The following is a 13,616-nucleotide window of genomic DNA, read 5'->3' on the forward strand; positions in this document are numbered from 1 at the left end:
CGACTCAGCCATGCAAGCAAACTTTCACAAAGTTGTACCTGAGAACGACAAAAATAATATATTTCAAAGGTGTCCAGGGGAGAGAGTGCTTAAGTTAGCCAGGGAGGCAGCCAAGTCAGAGGAAGTGCTCCCAGAAGGACCAGAGCAGAGAGAGCAACTCAGAAAGAGGTTCCCTAGAACATATAGAGTGGAACAGAGACGAAAATACCATCGTACAACGTGGGAGCTACCAGCCACCTCTGGGGGCAGAGGAGCTCGTGACGATTTCAAGCTGGAGAGGGAGGGACACGTTCAGGTTGGCCATTTCGGAAACTTGCCCTGATAGGTGTGGAGAGACGGAGGTGTGGGGATAAGACAGGAGCCAGAGGGAGGAGAGGAGCCGCGATCTAAGCCAAAAAATGAAGGCGTCTTGAACCAGGGCAGAGACGGTGACAAGTAGAAAGGAGAAGCTAATTAGGAATGGAGTCCCCAGGGCTTGTGACTACTCGGATGTGAAGGGCGTGGACCAGAGAAGAGTTTAGGAACAGCAGCTGGGGCTCCTGGGTGGCTCAGTCGGTTAAACGTCCGACTCTTGGTTTCAGCTCAAGTCATGATTCGTGGTTCCTGGAATCGAGCCCCGCGTCGGGCTCTGTGCTGACAGTACAGGGCCTGCTTGGGATTCTCTCTCTCTCTCTCTCTCTGCCCCTCCCTCACTTGCTCGTGCACTCTCTCTCAAAAGAAAAAAAGGAAAAAGAAAACGGAATGGCAGCTGGCTGGGGAGAAGGAAACGAAGAGGGAACCAGGAGGCTGAGATACGTCGAAACCTATGGTGGTTTTTCTCTAAGGCTTGGAGACGGTCCTCCTCCCTTGTGCTGATTGCTGCACAAATAAAACCAAGTTTTATAACTAGGAAAGAAAGAAAGAAGAAAAAACGGTTGGGTAGTAGTTGTAAGAAATATAGGATGTATTTTTTTTTAATTTTTTTAACATTTTCATTTATGTTTGAGAGATATAGACATAGTGCAAGCGGGGAGGGGCAGGGAGAGAGGGAGACACAGAATCCGAAGCAGGCTCCAGGCTCTGAGCCGTCAGCCCAGAGCCCGACGTGGGGCTTGAGCTCATGATCTATGACTTGAGCCGAAACCAAGAGTCAGACACTTAACTGATTGAGCCACCCAGGCACCCCCTGTCTTTCTGATCCCCATCCTGAGCACAGTGGCTTTTCAGCCTTAAGTGGGTCGACACACAGCCCTTTCTTGGCTTTTTTTTTTTTTTTTTTAAGTTTATTTATTTATTTTCAGAGAGAGAGAGAGAGAGACAGCACAAGCAGGGTAGGGGCAGAGAAAGAGAGAGAGATTCCCACGCAGGCTCTGCACTGTCAGCACAGAGCCCAGTGCGGGGCTCAAACTCACAAACGGTGAGATCATGACCTGAGCTGAAATCAAGAGTCGGACACTCAACCGACTGAGTCACCCAGGCGCCCCTGGGCTTTTATCGTGAACTGGACGGCAAAATCCTCCCCGAGGGCCCGCTCCCAGGCTTCTCCCATCTCATTGGCCAAACTGGTTGCACGCTCACTTCAGAAGCCGTGGCTACCAGGGCAAATGGCAAGACTCGAACCAGTTGTAGTTTTCTTCTGAGGCCTGGGGACCAGTCCTCCTTCCTTACAAGGAGCTATTTTATTTGGGCAGCCCCTACAGGTATTGCTGCCCAAATAAAATCAGCTGTTACAGGCTAGAAAGAGGAGATAAGAGGTAGGTAGTGGCCTTAAGTCAAGTTTCCTGCCTTCAAGACCCTGGAGGAGGGGGGACAAAAAGACAAAAAGAAATGACCCAGGTCAGCTCCCTCCTAAATCCTTCTTGCTGGCATTTACCATGAGAAAGAAAACACAAAGGCCTTATCTCTGCGAGGCACTTGCCAGGATCTAACAGGTCTGTTTAAGTTCTTTGTGGAAGGCACTCCTGAAATGCAGGATTCCGTGGGGCCTACCCGCCCTCCGCCCCCCACTCTGGGAAAACATGAGCATCAGCTGTGTAATTACCAGAGTATAAAATGAAGCTGTTTCCTGCCCCCTTTTTGGAAGCGGTGTCCCACGCGCAGCACTCAGGGACCTCTTATGTTCGTTCTGGGCCAGGATGCACCCGTACGTGATAAGGAAGGATCTGGAGCTACGCTGGACGCCCCAGACTTAAGGTCTCCCATCTCAAAGCCTCGTGTATCTCTTGAGTTACGAGAAAAGGCCAATATGGGATAACATCTCTGATTTCTTGTGAGCCTGATGGAAGGATCTCGCATTTGGGGTTATCTAAGGTGGGTAAACTGCTATGTTATTATCCTTATTTGACAGATGAAGAAGTGACAGCTTAGCGCGGCTGAAATGCTGCCCACACTCACCCAGTGAGGCATGAGCAGACCAGGACAGGGACCCCGGCTTGGGGGCTTCCTGTCAGAGCAGGCTGCTGACTGGTTGGTAGAGCCATTCCCTGAGACAGGTGTGAACCCTCAGCTTCCCTTGTTCCCGAACACGGTTTTACGACATACAGAACACACTTCTGTTGCTTTCTGATATCGGTTGATCTATTGAAGCCAAAGGCTAAAGTCCAACAGCCAGACATTCTTTCTACTTTGATTGCCAGGGTTGCAGCTGATTTCTTTTTTCTTTTCTTTTTTTAGCCGGGTAGCGGCAATTTATTTATTTATTTTTTTAATTTTATTTTTTTAGATTTACATCCAAATTAGATAGCCTGTAGGGCAACAGTGATTTCAGGAGTAAATTCTTTAGTGCCCCTTCCCCATTTAGCCCATCCCCCCCCCACAACCCCTCCAGTAACCCTCAGTTTGTTCTCTAGATTTATGAGTCTCTTCTGTTTTGTCCCCCTCCCTGTTTTTATATTATTTTTGTTTGCCTTCCCTTATGTTCATCTGTTTTGTCTCGTAAAGTCCTCCTATGAGTGAAGTCATATGATTTTTGTCTTCCTCTGACTAATTTCGCTTAGCATTATACCCTCCAGTTCCATCCATGTAGTTGCAAATGGCAAGATTTCATTCTTTTTGATTGCCGAGTAATACTCCATTATATATGTGTGTGTGTGTATAATGGAGTATTACTCGGCAATCAAAAAGAATATATATACATATATATATATATATATATATATATATATATATACATATATATATATATATACACACACACACACACCATATCTTCTTTATCCATCCATCCATCCATCCATCGATGGACATTTGGGCTCTTTCCATACTTTGGCTATTGTTGATAGTAGCAGCAATTTATCTTATAAGGTCTTGAAGGAGGTTCCAGGGAAGATGTCCTCAGCTCAGTTCAATGTGCTTGGGGGAGTCCAGGAGGCAATTTCTAGTAGACGTTTGAATATCCGAAACAAATGTTACCCTAAGAAGAACGATCAGGGATGAAGACAGAGACAGGGGGATCACCAGCACGGTGGCTCCCAGAAATCATGGGAACAGATGAGGCCATGCAGACAGTGTGTTCAGAGGGGAGAAAAGAAGGGAGCACCAAGGATGAAGCCCTGAGTAGAACCAACGCTTACGGCTGAGGACAGACGAGGAGCTCATCATGCAAGAAACTGGAAAGGAAAGGTATGAAAAAAAAATCACGCAAGTGCATCACAAAACGCAGGCAACGGGGGTGGTCACCTGTCACGTCCACAAGGTCAGATGAGACGACAGGAAGGACTCACTGGGCTTGGCGGTGAGGAGATGACCAGTCAATAGCCTCGAGGTGCTCAGTGGAGCACTGGCCAAAGCCACACTGTTGCTTAGGGAGTGGCCGGAGATAAAGAAGTGAAGATTCTGTGATAGAAAGGAGGAAGAAGGGGGGACACTTCCAGGCTGACACAGGGCTGAGGACATTTTTTTTCTGTTAGGGGGCAGAGTTATGTATTTGTGGTTACCAGGAATAAATGGAGCCCGTAGAGATGGAGACGTTCAAGTCACCAGAAAGGAAAGAGAGAAAGAGTACAGCCAGGTAGTAAGGGAATGAACTGGAGAGCAAAGGCGGAGAAATCAGCCCTGTAAAGGAGGGCAGCTTCTGAGGCCGATGGGGGGATAACAGGCAACCTACTTGTAATGGGCTTCATCTCGTCGCTGGGACTTGAGTAGGGATGGGCAAAGTTAAAGGAAATGTGTTCACATAATCAGCCTGCTCTATATTTACCTCCCTGGAACCAGAGGGGCAGTGTGTTCTAGCGATGTGGACTCTGAAACCCAGCCTGCTGTTTTGAATTTCATTTTTGGCCCTCACATGCTTTTTTGTGGAAGGTCACATTTAGATCGCCGTGGCAGTCTCAGCAACTGCTCGGTCTCCGTGGCTTCTTTCAAAGCCTCAGAACAAGTGGGGCAGATAATTCCAGCTCCTGAATGTCCTTGGAGCCCTAATACTATTTTTATGAACATGACAACAGCTTTGATAATGGGGCATAAACTGGACTAATTTTGGCTACGTATCTTGTTCTTGATTGCATCAAAATAGTATATGAGACAGCCGACGAGGAGGGTACAACAGGACAGTCAAAACAGATTAAAAAGGGAAAGAAGTCACAACTGACAAAAATTTGAAAGCTGTTTAGCCTCCACAGTAATTACAGGAATGTAAATACCATTTGAAAAATGAGCTACCTACCATCTATTAAATAAGCAAAACCAAAAGTCAAATTGTCAAATCCGTGGGGGGTAGACTTGAGGTAAATAGTAATACAGAAATTGCCAGTGAACATTTCAATTGGTTCATTTCTTTGAATAATTGCTAACATTTACTGAGTGCTGACTCCACATCAGGCACTGCTTTAATGTGTATTCCTCCATCTAACCTTCGCCTAACTCTCCGAGGTAGATTATGTCCCTGTTGTCATCTCCATTTTCCAAGTAAGGAAACTGGGGCGCAGAATGGTTAAACAAATTGTCCAAGGTCATGAAGCAAGGAAGTGACCGAGCCGTGGTTCAAACCAAGCAGATGGATCTCAACTCCCTTGTTCTTAATGAATACTCTATACCAGCAGGACCCCACTACATTCTTAAAGATTATTGAGCCTTTCATGGTAAAAACACTCAACAAACACAAAGCTAATATGCTCAATAATAAAAGACTAAGTACACTACCCGTAAGATCAGGAACAAGACAAGGATGCCTACTTTCACCGCTGCTAGTCAACAACACTGGACAGGAAGTCCTAGCCAGAGCAATAATGCAGCAAAAAGAAATAAAGGCATCCAAATTGGAAAGGAGGAAGAAAAAGTATCTTTGATGATAACATCATATGTAGAATATCCCAAAGAAGACACACACACACACACACACACAACTGTTAGAGCGAGTTAATGAATTCAGTAAAGTCGGCAGACACAAGATCAAGACTCAGAAATCAGTTGTATTTCTATATACTAGTGATGAACATTAGGAAAATAAAATTAAAAAAAATTCCAATTATAATAGCATCAGAAAGAATAAAATACTTAGGAATAAATTTAGCTATGTTGGTATATGACTTGTGCACTGAAAACCACAAAACATTGCTGAAAGAAAATAAAGACCTAAATACATGGCAAGATATTCTGTGTTCATGGATTTCAAGACTTAATACTGTTAAGATGGCAATAATCCACAGATTCGATGAAGTCTCTAAGAAAATTACAATGATCTTTTTTTGCAGAAATTGACAAGGTGATGGTAAAATTGATAAGGAATTACAAGGGGCCCTGGATAGCCAAAATAATTGAAAAGGAAAAACGAAGCTGGAGGACTCACATTTCCCAATTTCAAAGCTTACTACAAAGCTACAGGAACCAAGGCACTATGGTACTGGGATAAGCACAGGTATATAGACTAGACCACTGGAATAGTATTGAGAGTCCAGAAATAAGTTCAAAAATCTTTGGTCAATTGATTTTCAACAAAAGTGCCAAGACCAGTCAATGGAGAAAAGAATTGTTTCTTTAATAAAGGATGCTGGGACAACTGGATATCCACATGCAAAAGAATGAAGTTAGACCTCCGCTTCATACAATGTACAAAAAGTAACTCTGGGGCACCTGGGTGGGCTCAGTCAGTTAAGCGTCTGACTTCGGCTCAGGTCATGATCTCAAGGTTTATGGGTTCAAGCCCCACATTGGGCTCTGTGCTGACAGCTAGAGGCTGGAGCCTGCTTCGGATTCTGTGTCTCCTTCTCTCCTTGTGTCTCCCCCACTTGTGCTGTGTCTCTCTCTCAAAAATAAATAAGCATCAACAACAACAAAAAAGTCACTCCAAGTGGATCATAGACCTAAATGTGAAAGCTAAAACCACGAAACTCTTAGAAGAAAACATAGGGGTAAATCTTCATAAGTTTGGATTTGGCATGATACGGAAATGGCACCAAAAACACAAGTGACAAAGGAAAAACCAAACAAATGGACTTAGTCAAAATGAAAAACTTTTGTGCATCAAAAAACACTACCAAGAAAGTAAGAAGACAACCTACAAGATTGGAGAAAATATTTGTAAATCGTATATCTGATAAAGGTTTAATATCTAAAATCTAGAAAACTGTCACAACCCTACAAAAGACAATCCAATTCTACAACAAAACAAGGCAACCCAATTTAAAAATGAGCGAAGGATTTGAACAAACCTTTCTGCAAAGAAGGTGTACAAATGGCCAGTAAGCGCATGAAACGATGCTCATCACTAATCATTAGGGAAATGCAAATCAAAACCACAAGTGAGCTGCCACTTCACACCCACTAGGATGGCTACAATAAAAAAATTTTTTTTTTAAAAAGGAAAAAAACAAGTGTGGAGGATATGGAGAAATTGGGCCCTCCTACGTCACTGGTGGGAATGTAAGGTGAGGCAGCTGCTCTGGAAAACAGTTTGTCGGTTCCTCAAGAAATGTAATGTAGAATTATCGTATGATCCAATGATTCACTTCTAGGTATCATACTCCAAAGAACTGAAAGCACATTTCCTCACAAACGCTCGTACACGAATGTTCACGGCAGCACTATTCACAGTAGCTAACGGGTGGGAACAGCCCAAATATCCCTGGTCCGATGAATGGGTAAACCAGTATGGCGTACCCTACAATGGAATATACACAGAAATGAAATAGTGATACATGCTACCGTGTGGATGAACCTCAAAAACATTGGGCTCAGTGAGGGAAGAGTCACGGGTTGGGTGATTCCCTTGACAGAACATCCAACATAGGCAGATCCATGGAGACAGAAGGACGACGGTGGGTTCACTGGGGCTCAGGGGAGGGAGGAATGGGGAGTGACTGCTTAGTGGGGGTGGAGTTTCCATTTGCGGTGATGAAAATGTCGAAACTACAGAGAGAGGTCGTCACACAGCACAGTGATTGTGCTAAACGCCACAGGATTGTGCACTTCATTGCTTTGCTTTTTTTTTTTTTTTCAACGTTTATTTATTTTTGGGACAGAGAGAGACAGAGCATGAACGGGGGAGGGGCAGAAAGAGAGAGAGACACAGAATCCGAAACAGGCTCCAGGCCCTGAGCCATCAGCCCAGAGCCTGACGTGGGGCTCGAACTCACGGATCGCGAGATCGTGACCTGGCTGAAGTCGGACGCTTAACCGACTGCGCCACCCAGGCGCCCCTCATTGCTTTGCTTTTTAACCAGGCTCCGTGCCCAACATGGCGCTTGACCTCAAGACCCTGAGATTAAGAGTTGCGTGCTTCGCCAAATGAGCCAGCCAGGCGCCCCCAAATTATGCATTTTAGAATGGTTAATTTTATGCTATGTGAATTTAACCTCAATGTTTGAAATGTATTCACCTTAAAAAGTACCAAGGATAAGGAGCGCCTGGGTGGCTCAATCGGTTAAGCATCCAACTTGTGGTTTTGTCTCAGGCCATGATCTCATGGTTCCTGGGTTTAAGCCCTGCTTTGGGCTCTGTGCTGGCCATGTGGAGCCTGCTTGGGATTCTCTCTCTCCCTCTCTTTCTGCCCCTGCTCCACTTGTGTATGCTTCCTGTCTCACTCAAAATAAATAAATAAACCTTTTAAAAAAAGTTCTAAGGATGTGCACGGGCTTTTGTTTAAGTGGGTAATATCTACCCATTTTGTTGTGTTAGGAATCAAAACAGGGAAATGTAAAATGTCTTTGGTCATTCATTTTAAAATAACAACAAAAACAAACACATAGAAATAAATATGTAAAATCTCCAAATAAGAGCAAAATACTTTTTATGAAAAAATAACTGTTTTTTCCACTGCAGAGATTAGTGAAAAGAGTAGTATTGCTTTACGTTTTTAAAAACCTCTTGAATGACTGGCTTCATGAAAGACGTCTGGATTCTTTCTTCTCCATTCAACCTGTTAAAATATACCCCACTGTCAGGCAGCTTTAGGAGAACCTCAACATGTGCTCCTGAGACAATGAGTGTGAAGGTGTTATGTCTTTGTGTTACCATGACAATAGTTGTGATCTCACAGAACCCCTGGAAGGGTGTCCAAGAACCCCAGGGGCCCTGATCATATTTTAAAACCTGCTGCTGTTTACTATATAGGAAGGGACAACTTCATGGGTGTAGGACCAGTGCAATCACACGGGACCGTGTGCTTGCAAGAGCCCTGAGTTTGGGGTTTTATGCTCCGCAGTTGCCGTCTTTAAATCCCAAAGAATTTTATCTTTGAATTTGTGTTCTGTAGATGAAGTTCGATGGGACAATGGGGCATGCACCGAGGCTCAGAGCACTGTCCCATGAACTGTCCCCGCTTCTGCTGCCTCCCTGTCTCCCTGGGACCAACTCAAGTCACCTGTTCCTCATCCCCTGGTGCCCTGGGCCTCACATGGCCTCCCCTCCCTGCTCCTGCCCGGAAACCACTGTCCCCTTAGTCCCCGGTTGGGGGCCTTGGCTTAGCACGGGAAGGATCCCAGTCGGGCACATACACCCTGTGGGCACTCAGGGGAAGGCCTGGCAGAAGCTGACCCAGGAGTCCAGCGGACAATTCACAGGGTGAATCCCTCACCCATCCCCAGATCTAGACACCTGCCAAGTCCTGGCACGAAGATTGCAGAGCCCTCGGGTGCCCATCCCCGTGGCTGGGGCAGCAGGTCTACAGGAGGTGAACATCCCTGGCATCATTCAGGTGGCTGGCTGGAGGGAGGAAGTCAGCAGCTGGCATGGTCGTCATGTGGTGCCAGGGGACAGCCCGGTGGGCACCTGTGAGGTGGGCACTCAGCCTGCCAGTATCCCTGTGCCTAGGGGAACCTGACATCAAATAGCAAATAAAACACCACCAGCACAAGTGGAGGGGGGATAAGAGGCAGAGACGGCGGAAAATTTTTTTTAAAGTTTTCAAGTTGAGTACCTTCACGGTACTTCTTTCCTGCTTTTTGGACCAGGGCCTGAATGTTCATCTTACAGGGGCCACAAATCGTGCAGCTGGTCCTGCAAAGAGGACTAGCCTCTGAAGAGATAATTAAGGCACCTGAGAACTCCTGCCCTTTGTCCTAATAAACCTACAGAAATAAACTATCCCAAGCAAATGAATTCAAAGGGGGAAAAAAACTACAAATGAAAGTACCTAGATGTATTTCTCAGTATAATAAAAAATACTCAATGATTGATAAGGGAAAACTAACTGAGAAAAAATTAGTTTTTCCTTTACCTTCCAAGATCTGTTCCTCTCCTGGTGTTCCTTCTCTCATCTCTGTCCACGGAAGGGAACTAGAAATAGCAACCAGCCCTGAAGAAGTGAGCTGTTTCCTTTGAGGCCAGATTCTGGTTTCTAAATATATTTCTCAGTGAAGGGAACTGAGGTTCCTTAGAGAAATGGCTGATTCCAGGTCTGGGGCAGCGGATGTATATCGTGACATCCTACAAAACAAGGACACTCTCAAAGACTACTGTCATCGTGTCCTACGGTCCAGGAGCCCAGGGCTTTGAACGATGCCTGCCTGTGTAAATGCCAAGACGCCAAAAGTGGAAACGAGCCCACGTGGGCGCCTGGAAAGGTGACCGTGGAACAGTGTCTGCTGTTTGCACATCTTCTGCACTTAAACTTGATGGCGAGGACTGCCGATCATCTCTTAGGCTCAAAACCTGGCAGGGGCTTATTATTTGGCAGGGTTGCATAGAGGGTCGGATCACGAGTCACTTGGAAAAGTGAGAGAAACTATTAAATCGCCTTACTAATCAATAAAAGGATGATTGTGGGGGAGTTGCCATGCCAGGAGATTTCTTCCCACCTTCTATTCAAATACCTAGAAAAATTCCGAACACGAGCTATTTTCAGCAGCCATGAAGGTTTAACACGTTGAGAAGAAAAATCAAAGAAAACTAAAAGAGAAAGAGAAAGCTGCAAATTCAGTGACGTTACTGTCAGAAGTGCTGAAGAAATATAGCTCCTCTATTTATTTTTAAGTGATCTGGTCCTACCAGGTCCCACTGGTCAGGTGATGTGGAAACAAATACATTCCAGTCTGTTCCAGTACAATTAGTCCAAGCCGGGAATGTGACCGATCCGTCTCCATCAGGCCGCCTCAGAGACAAAATGACTCGGCCACTCCCCTCTGCAGCTTGTCTCTACCGTCGCATTTGGGTGCAGGGAAGGGGCCACATCTGACCTCGAGCTGTTGCTGCCTCGTGCCGGCCCTTCGGTATGTGTGGGCTGGTGACCACTGCAGGGCAGCTGGCCTGGGCCCTGGCTTCCGGGGTCCACAGCTGACCCCTGAGGTCACTGTAACCCGTAGTCCAGTTCTGTTGTTTCTTGGTTGGAGCCTGGGCATTGCTGTCCAGCTGGCCCCACCTCACCTTGGCTTTTACTGACCTATGGGCTCCACTGAATCGCTACCACATTGTCCATCTGGCCCCTAACCAGGAGGTCCAGGTGGTGGGGTCACCTTTCCCCCACCCAGTAGATCCGTGGCGGGGCTGCTGGCTCTTGACCCTGCATTCCCGGGAACTAAAAGAAATTCAGGAGGAAACTATACATCTCCCTAGCCACCCTAATTTTCTTTTTTTTTTTTTTAATGTTTATTGTTGAGAGAGAGAGAGAGAGAGAGCTCAGGCAAGGGAGGGACAGAGAGAGAGGGAGGCACAGAATCTGAAGCAGGCTCCAGGCTCCGAGCTGTCAGCACAGAGCCAGACGCGGGGCTCGAACCCACGAACCTTGAGATCATGACCTGAGCTGAAGTCGGATGCTCAAACGACTGAGCCCCCCAGGTGCCCCAGCCACCCTAATTTTAAACCATTCACCTTGATAAAGAGGCCAAACATTCACCCTTCCCTGCTCTGGGAAGATAAAAGCCTCCTGTGTGAGAAAGAGAAAGCTACGAGGGAACGTTATGTAAGAGGGAAGTAAAACACAACCATTTATTGAGTTCAGAGCATTGTCACCAGTACTCAGGCAAGCAAAATCCAATCTAAGGAACATGACAGTAAAAGCAAGAGCCCAAGGAAAACTTCTTGACTAAAGAAATCCCAAAGAAATACAAGAATTTGGAGAAAAAATCTCCAACGTGTTTTGGAAAACTCTGCTGAGGTCTAGTCTTCACTGAAACCTGCACAAATCTTAAGGGTATACCGTTCAGTGAATTTTCAAAAGTGAGTCTATACACCTTCAGTAACGCCCAGGTCTGGAAATGGAACACCAACAGCACCAGAAGCCCACCTCATGCCATTTCCATCACTTGACTTTTCACACCAAAGATTTTTTTTTTTGGTTCTGCTCTTTACATATGTAGGATTATACATCACATTCTCTTTGGGGTCTGGCTCCTTTTACTCAGTGTTATGTTTGTGCAATTCATCCATACCATTACATGTATTGATTCATTTGGTGTAGATTTTCATCGTGTGAACGTGCCACGATTTATATCTCTGTTCTACTGACGAGGAACACTTGCATAGCCTATATTTTTATTTACTACAAAAAGCGCTCCTGTGAAAATTCTCGGGCATGGCTTTTAGTGAACGTGTGTGTACATATTTCTGTCAGGGTTATCCCTAGGAGTCGAATGTCTAGGTCATAGATTATAGGTCTTTTCATCTTTGGGAAATAATGCCAGATTGTTTTCCTAAATGGTTGCATCTAGGGGTGCCTGGCTGACTCAGTCAGTTGAGTGTCGGACTATGGCTCAAGACATGATCTCGTGGGTTGTGAGTTCGAGCCCTGCGTCGGGCTCTGTGCTGACAGCTCAGAGCCTGGAGCCTGCTTCAGATTCTGTGTCTCCCTCTCTCTCTGCCCCTCCTCCGCTCTCACTTTCTCTCTCTCTCTCTCTCTCTCTCAAAAATAAATAAACATTTAAACAATCCAAACTGATTGCAATTCCCATCAGGACAGTAGGAGCATTCTGATTGTCAACACTTGTCATCAGTCACTTAATTGGTAGCCATTGTGGTCCTGGTGTCATGGTATCTTACTGTAGTTTTAGTTTACATTTCCGTGATCATGGTGATGTGGAAAAGCTTTTCGTGTGTTTTTGACCTTTTACATAACCTCATCAGTGAAGTACCCATCCAAACCTCTTGCCCACTTTCTATGCAGTTGGCTTCCTTTCTCTTATCCACGTACACGCTTAGAATGCTAGTCCTTTGTCAGATGTACGTACTGCAAATATCTTTTCCTAAACCTTGGCTCCCCTTTTCATTCTCTTTCTTGGCATCTTTTGATAAACAGAGGTTCTTAATTTCATTTTCTTTATTTTTTCATGTTTATTTATTTCTTTAGATTTTTTTTAATGTTTATTTATTTCTGAGACAGAGAGAAACAGAGCATGAGCGGGGGAGGGGCAGAGAGAGAGAGACACACACAGAATCCGAAGCAGGCTTCAGGCTCCAAGCTGTCAGTGCAGAGCCCGACGTGGGGCTCGAACCCACTGATGGCGAGATCATGACCTGAGCCGAAGTCGGACACTTAACCGATTGAGCCACCTAGGCACCCCCCAGAAGTTCTTAATTTTTTTTTTAATTTTTTTTAACGTTTATTTATTTTTGAGATAGAGAGAGACAGAGCATGAACAGGGGAGGGGCAGAGAGAGAGGGAGACACAGAATCGGAAGCAGGCTCCAGGCTCTGAGCGGTGAGCACAGAGCCCGACACGGGGCTCGAACTCACGGACCGTGAGATCATGACCTGAGCCGAAGTCGGACGCTCAACCGACTGAGCCACCCAGGCGCCCCCCAGAAGTTCATAATTTTAATATAATCCAATTTACTAATTTTTCTTTGGCGGGTGAAATGCTTTTTATTTCCTTTTCGTGACATTTTTGTCTGTTCCAGTATGCTCTTGTATGTTTTTTTTGCTCTCAGATTTTTTGGGAGGGGGCCTTTCACATTTAGATCTGGAAAGTATTTTGTGTCCTGTGAGGTCCACCTGTGTAAAAGAGGTAAAAGACGACATGTATCTAAGAACAATAGGCCAGTGGTTAAAAAAAAAAAAAAAAGTTATAAAAATTTAGTTCATAATAGATATTTGAAGTCATCATTAGAACTATTGTGGCAGCATCTAAATAAAGAGTCCTCAGAGTGCCTGGACTTTGATTTCTACTTGATTAACAAATCTAGCTTTCCCTGTGCACTCCTCTTTATTTAGCAAGCCCCTGTACATGAGTCAATTAAAAACCTACCATTAGGTTCTGTTCTACTGGCCCA

General features: G+C 45.2%; 1 long non-coding RNA gene across 1 annotated transcript; it reads right to left on the reverse strand.

Annotated features, from left to right (window-relative positions):
- Positions 1–8,186: 8,186 nt before the first annotated feature.
- LOC102899603 lies at positions 8,187–10,470 on the reverse strand. Its single transcript, XR_006598796.1, has 3 exons — positions 9,632–10,470; positions 9,010–9,221; positions 8,187–8,332 (listed from the first exon to the last, which is right to left on the reverse strand). It is a non-coding gene; the product is annotated as an uncharacterized LOC102899603 (long non-coding RNA).
- Between the last annotated feature and the right edge of the window lie 3,146 nt (positions 10,471–13,616).

Source organism: Felis catus, chromosome B3 (assembly GCF_018350175.1).
Source record: "Felis catus isolate Fca126 chromosome B3, F.catus_Fca126_mat1.0, whole genome shotgun sequence".
Taxonomy (NCBI): domain Eukaryota; kingdom Metazoa; phylum Chordata; class Mammalia; order Carnivora; family Felidae; genus Felis; species Felis catus.